At 46.6% G+C, this 24,106-nt stretch overlaps 1 protein-coding gene across 13 annotated transcripts in view; it reads right to left on the reverse strand.

Annotated features, from left to right (window-relative positions):
• Positions 1-24,106, reverse strand: part of MTMR3 (myotubularin related protein 3) — a 79,256-nt gene extending 55,150 nt beyond the window's left edge. For 9 of the 13 annotated variants that reach the window (XM_035340219.1, XM_035340218.1, XM_035340215.1 and 6 more), the window contains exons 1-2: positions 23,991-24,106; positions 23,392-23,435 (exon numbers count right to left, since the gene is read on the reverse strand). The gene's annotated coding sequence lies outside the window, so the exon portion shown is untranslated. Of the gene's footprint in view, positions 1-14,533; positions 14,637-23,391; positions 23,436-23,990 lie in introns of all 13 variants that reach the window. The other 4 variants (XM_035340207.1, XM_035340210.1, XM_035340208.1 and 1 more) reach the window with 2 other exon arrangements.

The raw sequence follows: 24,106 nt of genomic DNA on the forward strand, positions 1-24,106 counted from the left end.
CAAAGATCAGGTTTGCTTTTCCAGGACCACAAGGAGCTGTTTGCTAGAAAGCAGTCCAAATACTTGTTTGCGCATCAGCCACAAGGCTCACTATTCAGCCACGTTATGTGTAGGTACAGTCCGGCAGACATCAAGTGCTGAAGAAATAAAGCCACGTATGCTTGCGTGGAACACCAGAAAAAGCTGAGCAAGGGAACGCTAGCAGCTCGAGTGTATTCTCTGCTAGCTGGCATATCCATAGCTAGTTTCAGTTTAAAGCCAGACACATGATTTACCAGCACAGGTCCCTGTTCTCCTCATATATGAGCTACCCTCCTCCCGATCAGCACAAACAGCTTATCGCAGCAATCCACTGCCAGTTTCAACTTCCCTGAACTTCCAGCGCTGTGCCCTGGTAACAGCCCAGCTTTGTGCAGAGGGACAGCAGGCTTGCACGAGCACTGCCCTTCAGCTGCGCGCAGAGGCACCGAACTGAGGCTGCCTATGTGCATTAAGAGGGACACAGAGCTCAGATGCCTTCCCTAATTAAGGAGGCTTCCTATATTTAGATCGTAAGGGACAAACAAACTGGTTTGGCTAATCTAGCAGCACACTGCCTCTGAGAAACCTGCTGCTCCATGTCCTTTCTTTGGTCAGCTGATAAATTCAGTAAAGCCACGAGAAAAAAAAAAATAGCAAACAACTTTTATCCTATCATTAAACAGCTTTACTATCTTCCAGCTATTAAGACAGCTCATTCTACCTCTTTCCATTCACGGAAAGCCACGGTGACTGTCAGAAGCAGGAAGCGTATCTGGCAAAATGCTGCTTCGTGTTTGCAAGCTGCACTCGGCTGAGGCCTGGGGACGGGACTGAAGTAAAAGGCAAGCAGAGGGGGGGGGGTCAGCGTTCAACAGGTCCTACAAATAAGTGCAGAAAAAGGACAGATTGTGGCATACCAAATGCGAGGAGCTGTGGACAGTCGAGGCTGTATCTCACTTAGAGACTAACCTAACAGCAAGGATTTAACTAGCATTGTACTTCTGACTGGGGAGGCACAGGGCAAAACAACCAGTCTCGCATCTCTTACGATAGCCTAGAGAACTGAAACAAGTCTTAACGTGCTTCAACTCCTGCAACCAGTTTTGAAGGTTAGTTACATGCATGTCTGGTATTACGTACAGAGGTCTTCAGACAGGGTCATTTTGTCAAACCAAAACTCAGTCCTCTGAAGGCACGAGAGCAGTGTTTTAGAACAGATTGCATTTCTTCTTCCAGTCCCAGTAACCCTCCAGCTACTGATCGGAGGCAGTATGCTCTGCAGCCATCCTACTCAAATCCTCAACATGTCAAAACACAGAAATGCAGCTTCTAAAGTCATGTGCACAGACCAGCCAGGGAGGCTGGCTTCAGTCATGACAACACCCTAAAAATCTCTTCTTATCACAGCTTCCATGGTATGGCAAGTCCACGAGCTTATTAGTTCATGCTGAATTTGCAGGAATGTTCAGAGCCAAGAAAAAATGTACTTGGATTAACAAAATGCTTACTCTAAAAAAAAATAAACAGAATGAAACCAAAGTTAAATATATTTAGGCACTCCAGAGAGGCACCGAAGGATTTAAGGCACATATGTACCAAATCCTATGCTTCGGTTAGAGTTGAAATTAAGTTCTGCCACAGAACGCAACTCTGCTACCGGGCAAGCTTTGACACATCCCCAGTCAATATTTACCAGTCAGGCTCTCCCTCCCTCCCTGCTCTACGTTTAAAGTTAAAAACCAATTAACCTGGATGCTCAAGCTTCCTTAAGACAGGAGCAGGGATCTGCGTTATTTGGAAAAGGACTCAATGCCATACGGTAACTACAGCCCCTTTCCAATCAGCATTTCGATGGCTACGTCAAGCAACAGGAAAGAGTTTCTCTATAGAAAGTAAAGATTTAAGTCAGGTTTTCCTACCTGCTCACCTAGATCAACGTTATGCTCTGTAGAGCTGATTGTTTGTTTTTAAGCTAGAAACAGATATGGCCCCAGAATGATATTTTACACTAAGGGACCTTTAAAAAAAGCCATGGCAAGTTAGTAACACAGGATAATATCGGCTTGTATGCAAGTATTCCTCCAAGTTATCAGTAGAAGCACACTGTCTACAGCAGCCTTTGTTTCTAGTGTTGAGTTGTTGTAGGAATGTTTGTCTGTATATACAGTCATTTACACCCCGGGGAACTCTGATGGGAATATCCAGAACGCTTCTCCCCAAAACTTGACTTAGTATGGACTCATCCAAGCCAAACAAACCCCGGCTTCTCACTTGTTTTCCCTAGAGAAACTCATTCTTACCAGCAGATACACTGAACTCTGAGAAGGAAGAGCACTAACAGTAACAAGACATTTTTAAGCGTTTTATCCTTAAAAGAACATTCACTCCTTCCTAAAGTGAGTCAAAGCAAACCTACTTAACTAGGAAAGGCTTGCTTGTAATTAAGAGAGAAGCCATCAATTTAAGGAAACAAAAAGCTTGGGCTCTTCAGCATGTTACCTGAATAGAACACATCCACACATCTTTCCCACAGGCATTACAGAAGTTCAACGGGTAATTCTGTTACTGATGCATCAGGGAGGAATTTTCATTTTAAATATGGCTCAATCCCAGACTCACTTCTGTGAACTGATTGGCCCTCTGAACTCAGCTCTGGTGAGGCTGCGCCTCGAGTACTGCGTTCAGTTCTGGGCCCCTCACTACAAGAAGGACAGCGAGGTGCTGGAGCGTGTCCAGAGGAGGGCTGTGAAGCTGGTGAAGGGTCTGGAGGACAAGTCTTACGGGGAGTGGCTGAGGGAACCAGGGGTGTTTAACTTGAAAGGTCAGGGGAGACCTTACTATACTTTACAATGACCTTAAAGGAGGTTGTAGCGAGGTGGGGATCAGGCTCTTCTCCCAAGCACCAAGTGGTAAGATGAGGGGAAATGGCCTCAAGCTGCGCCAGGGGAGGTTTAGGTGGGAAATTCTTTACTGGAAGGGTTGTGCGGCACTGGAATAGGCTGCAAGGGAAGCGGTTTGGTTGCCATCTCTGGAGGTCTTCAAGAAACGTGTGGATGTAGAACTTCGTAGCATGGTTTAGCGGCGCTCCCATCAGTCCTAGGTTAAAGGTCAGGCTAGGTGATCTCCGAGGGCTTTTCCAACCTGAATGATTCCATAACGCCTTCCTTCTGAAAGGCTCCGATTCAACACCGGAGGACTGCACTGCTGTCACAGGAACAAGATTCAACATCCAATTGCAAAAAAAGTTAATTCTGCCCCTTCAAGCCCAGTGGGGCAGCATGAAGAACCAGGACAGATGCACGCAAGTAGTTTTCTGCGTTAAGTGGGACATCAGGACAGTGCTAAGTCCAAGCCATTTGACACAGTCCCAATTAGATCAACTGGATCACAGCCTCGTCCGGCCAAGGTTTGAGCATCTCCAAGAATTCCTCCAGAAAAGCTGTTCCATATGAAAGTTGGAATCTTTAGAACATTTTAAGTGAGGAAAAATACTCAAAGATAAGTGAAGCCTTCACACTGAGCAGGTAGGAAAAACAAGGACAGGAACAACATTCAGAATACTCAAGCCTACTTCACTTTTATTTCATACATTTCAAGATGTTACACATTTGGTATAATACACAAATCTAGATGTGAAATCAATTTCTAGAAGCAAATGCTCAGAGTTGTGATGAAAAGCATTTGACATTTAGATAAATAACAGCTCACTGGAAGATCCAGCTCAGCATCCAGGCCTTGTTTTTGAAAGAGCTTGCATACAATTTTGTACATCTAGATTCAAATACCAAATATATATATATATAAATATAACTAAACTGCCTTACCTGATTTAAAGATTACATCCTTATGTAGCAAAGCTTACTTGACAAGCTTAAACTGATCTGTGAAGCAAATTATAAGAAATTTCCATGGTATGTTTTAATAGCAGTACAGTATCTGTTTCATTAGCAGGGAAATAAAATATCTCTGCATCACATTCAGGCCCAGCTGACAGAACTGTCCTGAGAGTAGTCTTTGTCTGGTAGAGGTTTCCAGAATAACCAGTGAAATCCATGAAGCAGCACTTAGAGCTGCTGCAAATTATGTTCAGTCCAAACAATTTAAAACTTGACATGAAGATCATCGTTTTTTTTTCCAGTTACCATTAACATGAGTGCTAAAACCAGACCTTCCAAAAAAAAACAACAACAAACAGGCCAGGCCAGTATTTATTCTTTTCACTATTTCACATACAAGAGCTTGGGAAGTCCAAGCACTGGCGTGTAAATGCCGCTGCAAGGAAAGAGATCCTTGACTGCACAGGCATGGTTTTGTGATGGATTTTTGGACTAGGAATTCAGGTTATTACAGGCAGTTGCACAATAAAGTAAATAAGGGACGCAAAGCTGACAGAAGAAATCCACACTCTAATTCCCCCACTCCGGGGCGATTCTCACGCTATGCTTAGTGCTGGTACAGTGCCACCTTGAATACCGTGCAGTTCTGGGCTCCACAATACAAGAAGGATGTTAAGGTCCTTGACAACAACCAGAGGAGTGCAATGAAGGGCTGGTAGAAGGGCTGGAAGGCATGTGCTATGAGAAAGGCCGAGGACACTTGAGCTGTCTGAGCTGGAGAAGAGAAGGCTCAGAGGCAGCCTCATTGCTCTCTACAACTTCCTGAGGAAGAGGAGCCCTGCATTCTCTGAACACAGACCTTTATTTTATTATATGCATTTTACTAACCCTTGTAGTCAGCATGGTATTCTGAATAAAGTCACTTTTCCACACTGCTCAATTTACAGCACATCTGGTAAAGCTCCACGGCGCTCACCGTGTTTTAATTATTTTCACACTGTCCCATACAGTTAGGTAGCATTACTGTACTTAAAAGGCTGAGAACTAAGCGTGGTAAGAATTCAAGGTATCAGAAAGGTTTTGTTTCGGTACCCAAAACAGGTTATCTGAAGTCTATAGTTTTTCAAGGTTTCCTTGTTCTGTACTACTCTGGACAAGAGCAGAGTAGTACCGAACACGGTACCTCCCGGTACAAAAAAGACAGGGATCTCCTGGAAAAAGTGCAGCCAGGAGGGCCACAGAGTGAAAGGAGGGCCACGAAGATGATACGGGGCCTGGAGCATCTCCCCTGTGAAGACAGGATGAGAGACCTGGGTCTGTTCAGACTGGAGAAGAGGAGACTGAGAGGGGATCTCATCAATGTGTATAAATACCTGAGGGGTGGGAGACAGAAGGATGTAGCTAACCCCTTCTCAGTGGCTTGTGGGGATAGGACAAGGGGCAATGGCTGCAAGATAGAGCACAGGAAGTTCCGCACCGACATGCGAAAGAACTTCTTCATGGTGAGGGTGACGAAGCATTGGAACAGGCTGCCCAGGGAGGTTGAAGATCTCCAGAGAAGGAGACTCCACAAGGCCCGTCTGGACACCTCCCTGGGCAGCATGCTCTGAGGAACCTGCTTTGGCAGGGGGGTTGGACCCGATGATCTTTCGAAGTCCCTTCCAACCCCTACAATTCTGTGATTCTGTACTCAGGGAACCCAGCTCCACTATCTGGGGGAGCCGGAGTTGCAGGGATGAGCACACAAGGCCTGGAGATGTATACCCAGCAGCAAAAGCTTACCTACACGTGCTGTAAAATAGCGTAACTACTGTAAAAGTTTCCAGTAATTTACCACCCAGCGCCACAATCCAGAGCAGGGCAGGGACACACCTAATCTCCAGGATGGCAGCCACCTGACTCAGCAGACCACCACCTAGCTGCTCTTCCCAGATGAAGTTGCTACTCCCTCGTGCACTGCTTCTACAAAAACCAGACAAGTTAAGACGTTACTGGGCTGCTGGGCAGTTCTGGGTATTTTCGGATGTACAAGACCTTTGCAGTCTTTCCTCAGAGATCTGTTATTACCTGTGTGGATAAGCTGATGCTAGCGTGCTCTGACACTCGGGGGACTGGATAGGCATTTGAATATTCCAGTCGGCATTCCTCCCACCAACAGCTTGATCTGATTATATTAGCCTATTGGCTCAATTGTACAGTAATTGTATAAACCTCTTGTGGAGAAACAAACTTCTGGGCAAGCCTTAAGAATTAAGCAGTGCTCACATTTGGTACAGGAGCTTGAACAACAACTACAGCTATTCGTTAGGAAGCTCAGGTCATCCAGGACTTGTGTTAGAGCTAAAATGAGTCAGGTGGCCAATCCTCACAGCCCCTTTAAAACACCCAGCCCTGAAGCTAGGGGTAGAGTTGTTTCGTATAAAACTGGACAACTTGTGAACATAATGTTAATGAAAACCCTCAAAGCAGGTCATCTTTCTTTCCTTTAAGGTTTCCTTGCAGAGTAGAATATGGCAGTTTAAGCTGACAAAGCTGCATGCACATGGAAGACACAGCACTGGCACTTAAGGGGTATTCAAATTTTACACGTGCTCCACATACGTTAGTGTTAACGCTCAAAACCCACCATGCTTTACCAGACTCTTCTACCAGGCTTATGCAGGTCAGGAGAAACTGACCTTCACCTCAGTGCTTTTCTCAGCACACGCTTTCTTTGCTGCAGGACCCCCGCTTTATTTGCTGGGCTCCCCTACCTGCCCTGAAGCACCTGGATTGAACCAGGTTGAACATCACCTTTCTGTACAGTCACTCATACTAAGGAAATACTTCACCTGGCTTTGTGCACTAGTTATTTCTCAAACAACTTCAGATGCGTGCTATTTTCTTTAAGTCAAGTCGATTCAATTAGTTTTAAAGTCAGTGAGTGTAATACACCGCATGCCACTTGCCTCAGCGAGGCACTACCTTCATGTTTAAACTTCGTCTGCCACAGCTTTAACCTTATCTTATCAAAAGGATGTCAGAAGTCTTGTGCAAGTTCACCTCTAACATACTTGTTATCCTCTTAGGAGCCACTGAATGAAATGTGAGTTAATGAATAACACAGTAGGAATTATTTCATTATCCTCATGGTGAAAGAGAACCATCTAATTCTTGGATATGATGTCAGACTTGAGAACCAGCCAGTGAGAGACTTACTCATGCTTCCACTGCTCAATCAACTGCTCCACCAGCAGCATTCATAGTGAAAGGGGCTTGCAGACTGCACTGACAGTTCAAGCAAGGCTGCCAGAGCATGAAGCAGAGCTACTCTGATGGCAGCCTTAGGAAGAATTAAAGCAGCCAGACAGGGAGGAACTGAAGCCTGCCATTTTGCTTCCACAGAAGGCAGGAGGATGAGAGGATGTTTTTAGCAGCATGTCAGCATAAGTTTAATGTATAGGTCTTGCACAGGTATGGAATCAGTGTGGCTTGTCATTTCTCCACATTTTCGTCCCTTACCTCCGACTTTCGAGCGTTTTAACTCTCCGTGCTCCAAGCTACCACGTGTCTCCCGTACTGAAGTCAGCCTGTCACTGCCAGAAACTCAAGACACTTAAGGGAAGCCTGAGGCAAGGTACGGCTCCTTCAGTCATGACAGTCGTGTCTCCCAGCACTCAAGGCTAGTTCCTTTCCACTTCCAGGTGAACTAATGCTGTCAATGCTAGTCAAAAGACCATCTGGTTCTTCCAGTAGGCCAGGCAGTTTAAGACAGCATTTAGAGATATTTTTACTGATTTCCTACTCACGAAAATCCACCCTCACTGAGATCAGGCAGCTATGCTAGGACGGTGTCTTTCAGATAGACTCTTGGGATACAAGTTCCCTCCTGTCCAGAACGCCGCTGCGTTTCCTTTGAATTAAGAAAGCAGTCAGGAGCAAGCCTAGAGACAGCAGCAGGCATTTGAACAGGTCAGACCATCCCTTACAGAAGCCTGCAAGTATTATTATGTAGCAGGTACTTCCCTCTAACCACTTGACTGTTGAGGAATAAACTAGCACAGAAGTATGCTGTGAAAAACCTAAATAAGAGGAAAAGCCAGAGAGCCTGGGAAATCAGAAAGAGAAGATGGACTCCTCATGCAGATGGCAACAACAGGTATGTCTTCCTGACAAGTCACCCCCAATGAAATAGCCCAAAGCAATCTTCGCACAGTTTTCCTGCAGAAATGAAGATGCATTCTCTGTTGAAGGACTGAGATTTTCCCATGACCTGTAGCTTGCAGCCACTTCTGAACAGCCCCACACTGCTGAGCTCACCTAACGCTTCAAAAGCGATGGATACTCGTACCATACTCCAAGCCACGGTGAAAGAAACCCTACCTTCAAATCCAGCATGTGCTGCTCTGTCATTGTCACGTGTGCATATGCAAGATGTATTCATAATCAGGAATCAAATTCTTGCGTCACTATTACTCCACCAAGAATGCAATGCTGAGGTATATTTAGAATGGTTCTGTTAACATGATAGCTAGCTTCCATAATGCTGTTAAAGGTATCCAAGGCTATAAACCCTCTATTGTTCTATGAGCAATTATTGCAGAATAAGTGGAATGCTTAAAATACCGTATTTAAGAAATAATGCTAATGCCACAGCAGTATTTGTGAAGCAGAAAAATTCAGCAGGGTACGTTATCAAAAGCTAGCTTTGGGGCAAGTTTTATTCCAGTTGAAATCTCTGAACTGGTAGGGAACAGCTTCAACAGCCAGCTCTGCCAGCATCTCTGAGCATGAAGAGTGCCCGTGTGCAAGCCTTGTCTGAGCCTTGTGGCAATCCCCTCCAGGCAGGCACCTATTGCCAAGCAGCAGCAGCCCCGAGCAGCCTACCCAGCAGTCAACATCCACACATCTATCAGCCAACCAGCAGAGCACAGAGCTGTGCTTCAGCCTATGGAGCTGGAAACGAGCGCTTACAGGTAAGCAGAGGAATACAGAGCAAGTTCAGAAACAGGTCCGAGTGTGCAGTTTTAGAGGGTAATGAGACAGAACTGATGCCCTAACTTGGGAGGCTGGAAGCCTTAACAATTCTGACTTGTACAGTGATACTGCTTTGTGTAAGCACGTGCTTACATTCTCCAGTGAGTCAGAGCTGTTCTTACATAGAACATCAAGCTGAGTCGTCAAAGCTCAGAGCTGTTCAGATGGATCTTGAGAGGCTGTGCCTATACTATTTCTACAGCAATGTTTGTTAACCAAGTTTTCGTGCCAAGAAAACTGCCAAAGCCACCTGCAGTCAGAAGATCCAGCTTTACTAGAAGCATCTTTAGTGCTCTGTTCATATTAGCTGTATACAGAAACTGCCTTGGAGACCATAAGTGAAATTCTTCTCACCTCAAGCTAGATGCTTGTGTCTCACCTAGCCCCCCTTTAGAAAGTGGTTCTTACCTACTCTGGACACCCACTTCAGGCTAAAGACGTGCTCGACTCCACTGTCTGATTCAAAGGGAAGACAGCAATATTCCAGTGTTCTTAACGCTGCAGTTTTCAGCTTAAGTACATCTAGACAGAATTGCTAGAAGGAAGCAGACAATGTCATCCAGACTCTGGCTGAGGAAGCATCAGTAATTAAAGAATTTAAGTGGACACAACATTCCTTGGTGTTCAAATGCTCAAAGAGCAAGCAGCTCACCAGACGTTCCCTGGATTAACATCACAAATAGCTGCTACCCTCAGTAGTTGTGAGGCCACTGAAACCCTCCCTGCACACATCAAGCTCTGCCGAAGTGCAGTCAGTTATAAGGCAGCACTTCTATCACCACCTCCATTTTCTCCAAGCTTAAAGATTAAATCAAATATTTCACTACTGGAATTTTCATTATCAGGAAGTTGCAATAATGCTTATTTGGTTGGTTTGTTCTCCCAGTATGATAGCTCAGTTTAATGCCTTGAGTTAACAATTATTATTGCTTAACTCAGGTAAAAGCAAACAGAGGCCTGAAAAGCATAAAGCAAGCAGTAGAAAACCAAGCTCAGCTGCTCACAGATAGACTGAATACATTATGATCACCTGCAAGGGTCATGGAAATTCTGACACAGCTCTAATACGCATGAAAAGTTTCAAGCCCTGATGTTTAGAGCTTCAGCAAGTTGTCAAAAAGCTTAAATAGCAAGGTAAAGACTCAGACCGCTCACTGTATCTAGACAGCTGGGGTTAGCAATGAGCAAGAAAGGTGTATGATAATACAAAAATAATACAATAATACAAGAACTGAAACCCGCAAGCAATATTCCCAGGATATTTTGTCAGACTTCCATTCTCTCCTAAGCATAAGCAAGCATGCGTGATTCTCCAGAGAGGTCACCAAAAGCCAAGGGGGGCTGTTGTTCATTAAAGCTGCCGAGCAGCCCCACTGCGTGGTACCCACCAGGAGGTACCTTCAGTCACGCTGCTCCTCTCTCGCCCAGCTCAGGAAGAGGGCGCAGGAGGGATGTGATGGAAGACAGCAGTAAGGCTCAGCCCGGCACGGCTTTATTTCTCAGAGGGGTTACTAGAGTTGCAAGAGAAGTTTCACTGACTTCCCCTGACAAGACTGAACTTGAAGCTGTTCCAACAGAACTGAGATTGTCAGTATGAGATGTTCAACCTATAGATGAAAGCCTTTGTATGGAAGTGACCCGATTTTAGTTTTCTTCCACTAAACAATGAGCTTCACTCAGCAAGCATAACATGCTAAGGAAATAACTGAATAGATGACTAGAAAGAGGGATTCAAGTGTCAGTCTTCATGAGACTAGCCAGGACAAAGTGCTTTTTGTTTCTACCTTTGAGATCCTGACAAATCAAAAATAGATTAAGTGTGCTAGCAGACCAGCTTCTCCCTCAAAGTGATACACGATCCCACAGAGGAGGAACTGCCAATGCTCTGAAGTAACTTACACCAGAGCAAACACAGCAACGCATACGTTCAATTTCCCTCACCAGAAGTTTGAAGGGAATGATGCCTTCAGCACTACAGCAAGCTCACCGGTAACCACTTCACTTACAGGTAAGGTATAATAAAGCTTCAGAAGAGGTAAGGCCCTAACTGCACAGGTATTAAACACGAATAGCAAAATCCCTAGTCTTGTCAGAGCCACATGAGTATCTGCACAAGAACTGTTACCAAGGAAGGCTTTGTTACCCCTAGGAACAAGCTCCAAAATAGACATTTGTTGTTTGTACATTTTGCATTTAACCTTGCTAAGTCCACCAGCATTATTATTTGCAGCTCAGTGACCAAAACCAAGTTACTGAGTAACTTCCCAGCAGGAAGTTTCAGTGCACTAGCTCTAGAGACTGAATTATGTACGTTGCCATCTTAACATCTACAAATCCCGTAACTCACTACTCCCTAACCCACAAGGAGTCAGCACATCTTATCTGTGGAAAACACGCCAACATTATCAGCTAAGACATCAAATGGTACCGCAAATACCAAAAACCAGCAATTCCACTGTTTCAGTTAACAATTAATTAAATAGGGCTCCAAAAAGGAATGCATCTGCTTCCACTTCCTGCATAAATCTCCAACAGAGCTCAAGCGGTGCCACAGGTACGGAAAACCCTCAGAGCTGCCTGTGCTGCAGGTGATGCTTTTAAGCTCAGTTTGCCCGAGATACAGAACTGTTGCAGGAGCTGCATTTTTGAGGCGTAACTTCCAATCAGTAGCAAGGCGTTCCCTTTCAATACCCAGGCCTTCCTGCATCCGAAGTTCAGGCCAGCATTCCAGCACCCTCAGGCACCCAGTATTCTTAGCTCTGTCGCACAAGCTGCGCAGCAGCCCTTGCACTTGGTACCTAGCCTCGACGACACCACGCCAGCAGCGCTCTACCCAGGGAAGACTGCTGTAAGCCAGCAATTTCACTTCAGGATAGAGGCCACTTTTGCTACAGAGGCAGGATGAAGTACTGAAGAATCACTTGCTGAATGCTTTTCTTGCAGCATTCTTTGTCTAGAAGCATTGCATTAAAAGATCCCCCTCGGATTACGTAAAGCCAGCCATGCTGAACACGGCATGTTAAACTGAAGCAGCATGGGACTGAAGCAACTGGGAAAAAAAGGTTAAGATGCAGGTTTCTACCCCAAAACTCCCTACAAGCAGGCTGTGTCACTTGTGACAGAACACCAGAAGTAAGCCACGTGTGAGCTGTGATGAACGTACGAGCTTACCTTGACGGAGCAGGTGGTGGGAATATCAGCAGCATTTCTGTGAAAGTTTTACAAACTACCACAAAAGACGAAGACAGGACCTAACGCAAGTGCGCTGGTTTGCAAAACTTCTGCTCCTCCCTTCCAAAATTCAGTAAGGTTTGTAAGTAGGGCAAACCTATCTAGGCAAACTACACTTTGTTCTTACGTCAGAATTGGAGCCTTTGGACCCTTCCACTCAGCCTACTTCAAACGCTTCATTTTTAAGATCCTCTTACCCAGTACAGGCTAGAGTATCTCATCTAAACAAAACTGGCAGAGTAGGTACCAGTAAGGACTTTTCCCCTTTCTCCCCAAACAGAAAACCTGTAAAATGACATCAAATGCTGTAAAACACATCACTTGAAAGATAATGCTGAAGTCAGATGCTCCTCATCCAAGAAGTACTTGGAAGAATCTCTTGAATTTCTCAGACAAGTCACCTGCAGATCAGCTCCTAAATACTAATTCAGAAGTTCAACGCTAATAAAACTGAAGAATGAAAAGGGCTTAGCAGAATAGGCACCGTTTTGTTTGCTATAGCTCAAGTTTATTTCTTTGTTTTAAAAAAAGCTTACCTGGTAAGTTTGGAGTGACACACACCTTGGTATTTAAATGACTGAAATCTAGAGATGTGGGACATCACTGAATACATAGGAGGTGGCTCTTTAAACAAATGCAGGTTTTAACAGGATAAATTCTTATTCTATCCTTGCAGAGTTTAAAGGTTACGAAAAGCTCTATGTTGAAGGAACAGATCAGCACCAGGCAACAAGCTTTTTATAACATGGCAAAGATGCTCTGAATTCCATTTAGAGGCTGAGCTGTCACTCACAGCGTGATTATGGATTCTCAGCTTCACAGAAAGATTCACAACTTTCTCTTCCACATTCTCCTGCCATAAAAATATCCATGTGCTTTTTAAATTCTAAGAATTCTGGTTAAGATGTTATTAAAATCAAAGCATCTAAGTTATCAGCATTGATTTTTGAGGGGTTACAGGTAAAGCGGCTGCTCAGAAGCCAGCTAATAAGCAAGAGATTCCTCAGACCAGCTTTAATCCATCATATCTGTTTCAACATGCAGAATCTGTCAAGTCTTTCAGCAATACTTAGCATAAAGTCACCTAGGGGAGAACAGAATTGCAGAACTTGACTCACTTCCATTGAAATATGATGTTGATTGTTTTCTTTTGCAAACATGATGCACTGAGTTGTTTTACCACCCTTCAGCTCAGCAAGCCATCCTTAAATCGGGCCTAGGGAATTCTTTACCTTTTGCATTTTAACGAGCCACAAATAACCAAGCAGATCTTAAGAAAACCAAGCACACACAGGGACCCTATTCTTCCTCCTAAGTTTTCCAAAACCAGCTAGGAGGCCTGAAGTTCTAGGGAACTGGAGCTAGAACCCCAGTTCAAAGTTTCCTGTTCATTGATTCATGAAGGTTCAAAAGCTCACCTTCTGCAAGCAGAGGAGCACCCAACTGGCTCCGTGTGCCTCTGCACCACTCACACACACACCCTTTACAGCCACATCTTCAGATTCCTTAAAAGAAAAAAATCCCACAACTTTCCAGCACCAAAACCACCGGGACTGACAATCTACCTGAACAGACTTGAGCATTCTCTCCACCTGCAGAAGCATACTGGTCTCCACACCCAGCCTGGAAATTCAAACTAGCTCTACGAATTATTAACTGTCTTGGCAAGATTCACTATAAGAATCGTAGAGCTTAAACACAAATTTTTGGAAGGTTTTTGGCATTATGCCTGTTTTTTAAAAAAAACTGTAAACTTAACTAGATTCTCCTCAGCCCATGTGCTTACTTCCAACACCACAATTCTTGCACAAAAACCTTAAATCCCTTCTTGTTCTTTCCATGATATGAGTTACATTTGACACTGACTTCTTTTGACAAGGCATGTTGTAACTTATTGCTCCTTGCCTACGGTAAGTCACTTAGCTCAAAAAACATTACTGAATCCGCAGGGTTTTTTGAAATTCTTTAACTAGCACATTACTTGTTCTGCTGGGTTTAACATGGCAGCATGTGTTTCTGATTAGACTGAAAACTGAATTTTAGCTACTAGGGAATTACTACTGAATTTTAGAACTAGGAAAAGTTCTGAATTTTAGAACTAGAAAAAGCAAGAACAGCTATAGATATTTAGAAATTAAGCCATATCATAATTCTGGGGCCCCTGAAATAAGTTCAAGCAGTTTAGACTTAGCCCTGCTAGGTCTCTAATTTGAATGTCAAACAAGTTGCATCTAAAAGCAAGATGTATGCCAGAAGCAGTAAAGGGACTGCATTCAGCAAGGGCTGACCTGATAATCACTGCAGCTGCTTAATCACTGGTCTAGTATCAGGTAGTCGGACGTACTAAGAGAGTTTAGAAAGCTGGATAGTAACTTGAAATAGTAATGCTTAGAAAAATAAGCTACGGGGCACAACAGCACACAACTTACCCTTTAGTGAGCTGCCAAACTGCTTCCTCAACCAGAACAAATCAAGTCTTCTTATGCAAGAGGAAAAGTCTTCATACCTTAGTGCTGAATGAGAGCTCACCGTCTAAGGAATGATGCAAGATCACTATTAGTTTTAATAGGACTGCTCTCTGGGCGTGACCCTCAAAGGCCAGGAGCACCTGAACTCGTACCTTATACAAACAGCTTAACGAGAAATAGGCTTGAGACAAAGTGAAAAATAGCTCAGTGTCCCTGTTACACCAACCTCGTACAATCAAGCAAAAGCCCTTCTTCCTCTGGCCATGGCTCCGTGGGCCAAGTGCCCCAGACGAACTCGCACCCAGTCACTTCAGGCAGCAGCCAGCAGTGACACTACCGAACGTAACCACCCTCCGCAGGTAGGCATCGCATCAGGCAGGTTTCAGGGTTGCTTCCCACTCCACGGTGAATCACTAACAGCAGGTTTGGCATTGCTCTTATCTCAGTGAATTACTGAGCCGTTCCCATCCTCAGCCCCTTCTCCTGGCAGGCTGTCACTGGCCTTCCAAGAGCTCACAGAAGAGCCCAGGTGGCAGAAAAATTGCAGAGGACTTAGAGGGGCCGAGCAACTGAAAGACAGACAGCTCTTAAACCAGCTTGCATGTCAACACCTCAGTCCAGACAAGTGGTCTTTTGCTTTCCTGATGAGCAGAACCACCAGGACTAGAGCTCCCTGATTTTTTTTTGCATTTCTTTCAACCCAAGCGAAACAGCTTGGGAAGAAGCAGGCTTCAGCTGCTGCTACAATCAGTTACTGCAGCTACTCCAAGCAGAGCAACAGCGAGCTGGTGCTTAATGCACCGAATTTGGCAAAAGCAACACTGACAGTCAAGATCAGTATCTTCTCAATCAATGGAGTTTGCTTCCATCCTCAGGTCAGCATCACAGTGTTGAATAGTAAATTCCCTACAATGCTGCAAACTGAGTAGTTTTAGAAAACCCCAATCATATACTCACTCGTCTCGTCCTTCCACTAGAGATCAGCGTTTGGTAGTTACTTCACCGAGTAACAGCATTATTTCTACCATTTAAAAGCTAAAATTCCACTTTCAGATACATGGAAAATGTTTAGGTCCAGCTACTAAAGCTGGAAGTGAAGAGAAAGCAACATTGCAGTGACCAGGGGTGTTGTTACTGTGCTGAAGCTCTGTAAGAAGCTCCTGTCTGAGATGAGCTGCTTGTGAACATTTACACTAGTTTTACTTCAAGGAGCCTTTATGAGTGACCACTCAGCCAGGTATCCTCCAATGTCCCATACAGTCAGGTTCTCAAAGAAGGACCATGGATTAGCTCTCCTGCAAGGAAGGTTCCATCCAAATCCCCTAAAACATGGTTTGGACACCTGGAGGTATGCTGGAGGTACGAGGATACTATCAGTATATTCGAAAGCTGGAACACTCTTTACAAGCTAGGACTTTTAGAGCAGAGAGCTGATCTCTGCACAGCAAGAAACCTAACTAGCCAGCCACTGGCCCTTATTTCTGCCAGAACACACACCCGCAAAGCATTAACAACTTCGACATGCGTCTCCAAAACTGAACGTTCCCACATTGCTTCTCCCTGCTGTCCTGATCTACTCATCTGTTACGCACAGGGATGCTCTGCAGCAGCAAGGCACACTAACCAAACACCTCCAAATCATGTGATACTCACACTTGAGCCCGAAGGGATTAAGAGATTCCAGTCCAAAGGAAAAGAAAACAAGCAAGCTATTGTATTCTGCATTAGAAAACAACCATGCCTCAACCATAATCCATTAGCCAAACCTATAAGGAAAGCCTAGCAGACCTCAGAATATTGACCTTGTTCCCATCTTCCCCTTTTTTCCCCGAGTTCCGATTTTCCCAAAGTGCAAAAAGGTACATTCTTTTGGAAGTTTCTCAAAGAAAGGTTCACTGAACATAGACAAAGATGAGAATTTAATTATAATGGGTATCCAACCAGAATATAATGCCCCGTTCACAGCAAATTCCTGCTACCAGCAGTGAGAGAAAATGAAGAATCTGAGCTCTCAAACGTACTCATGACTAGTATGTCCAATCACCGTGCAATTAAAGAGCAGGAACTCTTAATTGTAAAGATGAACGCTTGTGTGATAAGGATTAGTCATTCATTTGATGCAAAGTTTATCCACTCAGGAAAAACATGCACAGTGCTCAGATGGGAACAAGGTCTGCAGGCAGAGGCAATAAACCTACAAGCTTACATTAAATAGGCTTCACTTGCATTCTGCTTCCATTTAAAGGCAAATAAAAAGAACCCAGGAACGCGGTATGTCCAGGCACTTCAGTCAAGTCTCTTGGATCAGAAGTTTAGCAGTGCCTCCGTCCACTAGCCACGTCCCCAGAAGTGGGAAGCAGGATTGGACTCATCAGTGCAGCCTGTCAGGTACCACGAAGATTCTGGAGACACGGAGAGCTTGCAGGTACCGCACAACAGTGCCACGACTACTGTCGTGAGAGAAGTAAATAAACTCAAACTGAATAAAAGCAAAGCTATCAGCTCACAGGACTCAGCGTTTCTGCTCTATTCAAACCACAGCAAACTGACTACAGGAGGGCTGGAGCAATGGCCTCTCATTAATTTACAAGCAAGTCTGCCTCCGGGATACGCAGGTGAGCTTTGATCTTGCAGCTTCCCCTTTTGATCATCGGTTCTTTCTCAGTACACAGACAAATGTTTTAAGAGCCTGAACTTACTGAACCCACGGAACAGTCGAAGCAAGCTCTGGTAATAGTTCTGAAAGTCAGAGACCACACGAAGGTGACAGACAAGTGAACCCAAAGAGCTCAACAGGCCCAGAACTGGGTCTGGAGAGGTCTCAAAGTGATCGTCCCATCAGGTGTAATTAGGGGTGACAGAACCTCACAGCACCTCGTTTTATCTCCGCTTTGAGTTTCAATGATAGCAATTACAAGCTTACAGATAGCAACGCGGTAAGTAGAGCTTTCCCAGGTACACATTTAGGTCAATTATGGCTACAAGAGATGAAATCAGCCAGCCACAGCAACAAGCTCACTCCCTTTCGTGATCTACTTGCAGAGAAACCAAGGAGTCAGGCTGCTGGGTTCCTGGCTAAAAAACAGATAGGAAATGCCAAGGAAACACTTCCCAATTTCAAACCTTGCCACAACCACTTCCAGGAGCTGCTAACACTCACGTTGACAGCATCCCAGTCACAGCAGATCAGCTCTGCCCCAGGCAGCGCACAGGACCATTCTGGGAGCTGCTCCTCACCAAAAGCTGGGCTTCCCCCCAGAAGCACCGACCGGACTCACCCACATAACCTCTGCCGCAGGATGCTGAGACATTGAGACCCCACAGGTACGGGAGGCGCAAGTTGTCCCTAACCTTGGGTTGCTTGTTCTTTTTGTTACCACTTCTTCAATTCCACCTTCAGTGTCACACACACCCCTTCCAATTTTTTCAGCTACATTTTTGACTTAATGAAATCGGAAATCTAGTAGTCTGCCCTTGTCTTATCAGGATCCAAACCCTACAGGACATGAAGACTCAAGGAAAGATCAGATTTTCCACCTGTTTTCTGAAACCCTCCCAGCAGACGTACCAACGCACACAAAAAAATAAGCCTACTTGCACAGAACAGTCAAACTGGACTGAAACGGAGGAGTCACGCTCGAAGGACTGGAAGGCTTAAGACCCACATCGCCCCTACCTAAAGCACTGCTCACAGGAGGGAGTCCTGTCTTCTGCTCCATCGTCCGAGAGCGGTTCGGAAAGCCAGCCAAATGTATCTCGTCTTCAGACTCCATTTCCAGCTGCGCTTTGCAGCAGACAGGCATTTCTGTCCTCTCCCCCAGGCACTTCCAGGACAGAAAGCAGCACCAGAGAAAAGTTCTGTTCTGTCGAGCCTGAGCGAAAGCCTTCTCTTAAATGCACAGAGAAAGAGAAACTATTTTTATTTCTTCCTGAAGCTCTGTTCTCTCAGGTAGCGCTACAGAATTCATGCTTTGAATATAGCCCTAGTTTCTAATCCCAAAGCAGGAGAAGCAAATGAGGCCCCCAGAAGGGCAACAGAAAACAGTGCTAGCAGCATCTCCGTAGTGCCTGCACCAGGGCATACGCCTCTGGGATCAGAAAGGAAAGCTACAAAGGCTTAATTATGGCAACACAACAGTCTTCCTCCACAAATTCAACCTGAAGTGCATTACCTCCCCCCATACTGACTGTGTTCTAGGAGCTAACCTCGTACCGCACCAGAACAGGCAGAAACACTTCAAGAAACCATTTAGACTGATACGCACAAGACACTTCATCCTACAGACAGGCACCTTAGCTACAGATCTCTATTTCAAGCTATTTTGTTTTCAGAAATCTCAGCTAAACCCTGATGTATAGCTTTCCACCAGTCTTCCTGAAGGAAAGCCTGCTTTATCAGTGTGGAAAGGTTAAGAGACTACAACAAAGTCTTTTCCCTAGGAGTCAAGTAGATACGGCACTCATGGGAAAATTGGACGTAAGCAGCACGATACTTTGACAATGTTGCTTCCTTGAGAAGTAGGAAGCTGACACAGAATTAAAAATTATCTTTTCCAGTTCTTTTCCCAGTAATGGCTAAAGAAAGTAGGACCTGATAGGGTAGACCTTGCACATTTGCTAGAGACAGCGCCAGAAAAGAATAACTTCAGTTCTGAAATTAAAGCAATCCAAAAAATCAAGATACCCAATGATCCCCCAGTATGCTCAGCCTCGAGCTTACGACATGCCTCCAGCTGCGGATGCATGCAGCTGCAAAGCCGTCCCAGTCAATACTCCAAGTACCCAAGCCCTGCTCCAGCCTTGCAGGATCCAACAGGATCTTCTCACGGACCTAATCCAGCAGGAAGAGAATGTTTAAGTGGATACGTCCTGTAACCAGGTTAGAAACAACCACAGTGTCTTATTTTAAAGCTCAGCCATGGAAGACAAAAAGGAGAGTACTCGGAGACCTCTGACGTTCATGTGCTTGCCCACAAAGCAGAAGAGCTGTCGAGCTCTCCTCACACTGGAGGCTTCAACTCCTCGCCAGAAGCTGGTAGCAGCCACCACGTGAGAGGAGATGCTGTGCAGAAACCCTGCCCAACCCCACGGAAACCGTCACTCTGCAGAAAGCGCGGGAGTAATTGGACCAAGAAGCAAACAGGTAAGCACAGAACAGTCTGAGGTCAACAGGAACAACAGGAAGGAGGACAAGGGAAAAAAGAAATCAAATTCAGTTATCGGAGTACAAATGCATCATCTTTCCTACACATATTAACCATCCTCTAGGCCACGTTCTGGAATTCAGAGGCACCTTGCCTCTTGATCTCCCGAGATCAAGCACCTGAACGTGCCCTGTAACAGCCCTCGCTGTGACGAAGCCACCCGTCAGGGCGATGGGCTGTTCCAGCTGCCCTTCAAACACCCAGCCCTTCCAAAGGAGAGGAGGGCTCGCACCAAGTTTCTAATTTTGTTCCAGCTTCAAGCCAATTCCGCAGCTGCCAGGACCGTTTTCCAGGCCAGGCTCAGGGCTCACAGCTAGGACCAGTCCCAGTGCTGCACGAGACCCCCGACTGCTACGAGCCCTGGCGTTGGCCACTGCCCAGCTCTTCCTAAGCCGGAGAACAATTTGATGGAGAACTGAGGTCAAAAGTCACTCCAAATTTGCTTAAAATATTCAATTTGGAAGCGTGGTAACACTTCAGCAGCGCAACTTGTATGAGTTTAGCTACAATATGACTGAAGGCCACCCATCGTCCAGCCTCCCCAAACCCAGCTGCCCCAAGGCCGGGCACGAAGGCCCCCTCCGGGCAGTCCTGTGCAGAGGCTGTTGCTTCTGATCAGAGCTGGGAAGGGTTCCCCCAGCTACAGGACCCCTGTTACAACATCTCACTCTTAGTTGCCTCACTCATGCACACCCCAGTCATGCACACACAGGCCTTAAACTTTGAACCATGCCAAGCCTACGTCGCTGCAGCTACGTGCAGCATTAACAGGTAGCCAGCGACACCCCTGTGAGAGCGGCAGAGCGCATTTCCAGTTCGCAGCTGAACCAGCAACCAGACACACGTCAACCCAACTGCTTCTTCCTACACCTTAGAGTACAGTTCTCAGTCAGAGGTATTTCAGACGACAAACCAATGCTAGGTATCAGCAACTGTATTTCGAGTTAATCCTTTAAAAACAGTTATTTTTCATGGACGATGACTCCAGAAATAGCTTACCTATTTCAATTACCATTCCAGAAAGCCTTTGCTTTTCTTCCCCGGCTCACGCTGCATGGTGCAGAGCTGCAGCTCCAACGTTTCCCTTCCAGGCATACACTGCTGCTTCCTGAAGGCGACCAAAGCAGCTCCAGCTCCCATCACCGACACAGCCCCGCCGCACAGTACCCGACTGAAGGTAAAGGTACCACTGCCTCAAAAACACTACCTCCTAGAATCACCCTGGCGTTCACCTCCTTTACACCACCACCAGAAGCTGCTAAGCAGGAGGGGAAGGCCGGCTCTAGGCTATTCTCCCTCTAGCTTACAACGCGTGCCCTACAATGACCAGCACATTCTGTCAGCTGGCGGCCCCTGCCTTTGGGGTGGAGAGTTGAGCAAGTCTTGGCTGTTTCCGTTCCCAGCTACATTCTGAATAAGAAGTTGACACCAAACGACGCCAGTCTGTGACTTTTGCCCATCCCACAAGTAGCAGACAAGAAATTGTCACATGTGCAAGTCCATACAGCCATCTGGCTACAGCAATCCTGCACCGCTTCAGATTAATGCCTCCAAGGGAGAAGTTACAGCACATTGCAAGCTGGGGTCTTCAGTTCTTCACTGGGCAGAGGAGGCCTGAGGAAGAAGTCAGTATTTCAACTCCTAAACTAGCACGAACTTCACTTTTAAGTCTGTCATACAAGCCACTCAATCAGCCTTTAATCTTCAAACTTCACAAAGATAAAGGAATAACGGTCTTCAAAATGTGGTTAATTACAAGAATTACAGCATTATTTGAGTGCTGGGCATACTCCCAAAGCTTTCTTAAAAGCATTGGAAAGTTACGGCACCAACATCCACAAAGGGGTGGAATTCAAAGTCGGGAAGCTCTTCTCTTGGAGATGTAGAGCCCATATGCGACCTACAGGCAGCCCTTCACACCACCGGCCACTCCAGCTAGAGACGAAGGCAGAACAGTCGCGCATCCCAGCACAGAACAGGATTAGATAATTCAGTGCTGGGGAGCTTATTCTGAAAGAACCATTTCCAAGTCACATCAGTTGATTCGGCCAACGAAAGCAACTATGAAACACAGGCACATTCCAGTACCTGGGATTTTCGCTCTGGTTTACAACATTTGCTGAGTGCTATTGTACCACCTGCGGGCACGTGCTCCAGGACACCACCGCTGTCAAGCAGGAGAGGCCGGTCCCTGGTGTCCAGGGACAGTTCCTTCTCCCTTGCTCCAGCAGCCTTGTCAGGCTCATCCCATCGCTCCAGCAGCCTAACGCCACCCTTCTCCTTACGTTACTCCACGCGTACATGTTAATTGCCAGCAGAGCACTGCTCAGTCCTCCTACTCTCGAAGGGCTGACAACATATTTCTCTCCGCCACCCTGCGTGGCACGTAGGTGGAACAAGATCGAAGATAAAGTACTGTATCCTCTGCCTTCAGAAGCTCGGGCACGCCGCACTTGCATCTTGTTCAGCTGCAGATGGCCATTTTTGTGAGAAAACAAGAGCTTATCAGGATGGCCTATTCCACCCACAGGGATCATCTGTAGGTTGCACGTTATTTCTGAAGCTGGCTAACATTTTACTAATTTCTAGCACTGACAGCTAACAGCAATGGACACTAGCGATATCCTGAATAGGAACCTGTAGCACTGCTAGCAAGACAACCAAGCTTGACTCAGCGTATCACTCCTGGAAGCCTATAATCTGAAGTAGGACAAGCACCTTTCCGAGTTATTGCCAGAAACCACCACTGCTCAACATTACTGTTTCCGCACCTTTGCCCCTCCCCGAACTCCGAAGCAGGCACCCAAACTTCTCGGTGAAGCATTTCAGAATCCCATGCCCCGCCTTTACTTATCTGCAGAAAATTTCAACACTTGCAGTCCACAGCATTTCCTGTACTATGAAAGAAAGCGTTTTTTCTATCCTCTAAAACCACAGCCGAAGCGATGTGTGTATCAGATGTCGATGCTCCTCCCTTTGAGTTATCTACAAGCGCTCCTTCATATGAACTCCTTCTCTGCCAGCAAAAGATTTTCAAATACTAGGAGCCTTTCTTTAGGAACAGGCAAAAGCACCTCAGCCCTCCACCTAAAGCTTCAAGCATGACAGGCACTGCAGAAAGCCCGCCACAGTTCCTTCAGCCGCACTGCCATCCCTTCCCGATGAACTAACCTAGGAATTTAAGATATCCCTTTATTTTCACCATAAAGCTAAGTTGTACCTCTACGCTCAGCACTACTTTATGTGATCCCCTAGCCAAGCTCTCTTCCTCTAAAAGAAACCCTTATTGCACGTGATTGTATGGGCTCATGGCACAAGAAAACAAACAGGTGGGGGACTCGGACAGGAGAAAAGCAGTTCTCATATGTAAAGTCTGCAAGAGTTATGAGTTCATAACCAGCCTTCCCCCAGGGAGGGAAGCGAGCACGACAAGAGAATCAGTTTCCTGTACAGAGAGACGCGAGGGAACACGAGAGCTCACCTGTTGATAACACAACATTCCATAGAAGAAAGGACAGAAAAGGGAACAACTACACGCAAAAGCTGAAGCTCCTCTTAACCAAAACCCAAAGGATTCATACCTGGGGCCGGGGGGCAGCGCAAACCACCACTTACCAGAGAAGGGCAACATCTGCTGGGATCCCATCAACAGAGCAGAGCTGTCGAGAACAAGACGGGAAGAGGCACGGTTAGAGCCCTCACACCCCACAAACGAACGCCCAAAGCCGCACCGGGTCCTGCCACTGGAGGGGGGGGGGGGGGGGAAGAAAATTTCGGCCCCCCCCCCCCCGGGGGGGGGGGGCTGAAGGCGGCGGCAGGAGAAGCCTCGCAGGAGACGAGGCGGGGAGCGAGGCCTCGGCGGGCAGCGAGGGAGGTGAAGACGGAGGGAAGGAGGCCGGGAGGAAAGGAGGCCGGCCAGGAGCCGCGGCGAAAGGGCCGTAGAGGCGGCGGCCGGAGCCGGGTGAGGCCCACACGGCGGGACCAGGGGAGGGTTCTCCCCCGGCAGCCCAAGCCCCCCGAGGAAAAAGAGGAGGAAGGGGAGGAAGAGAAGGAGGAGGAGGAGGCGGAGGCCGGGGGGGCGTGCCAGGCCGAGCCGAGCCGAGCCGAGCCGCGGCCCCCAGCCGCCCGCCCGCCCGCCCGGCCGCCCCCCGCCAGGCCCCGGCCCTCCGCCCGCCCCCAAGCCGCAGCCTCGGAGGGCCCCGGCAGCTCCTTACCGCGGGGCAGGGCCGGGCATGGCGCGGGGCCCCCCCACAGCCGGTCCCCGGGGCTCGGCCGCCTGCCTGGGCCCGGCTCGCTGGGCTCCGGCTGCCGCCGCCGCCGCCTCTCACCG

The sequence above is a fragment of the Oxyura jamaicensis genome, chromosome 15 (genome assembly GCF_011077185.1).
Source record: "Oxyura jamaicensis isolate SHBP4307 breed ruddy duck chromosome 15, BPBGC_Ojam_1.0, whole genome shotgun sequence".
Lineage (NCBI taxonomy): Eukaryota > Metazoa > Chordata > Aves > Anseriformes > Anatidae > Oxyura > Oxyura jamaicensis.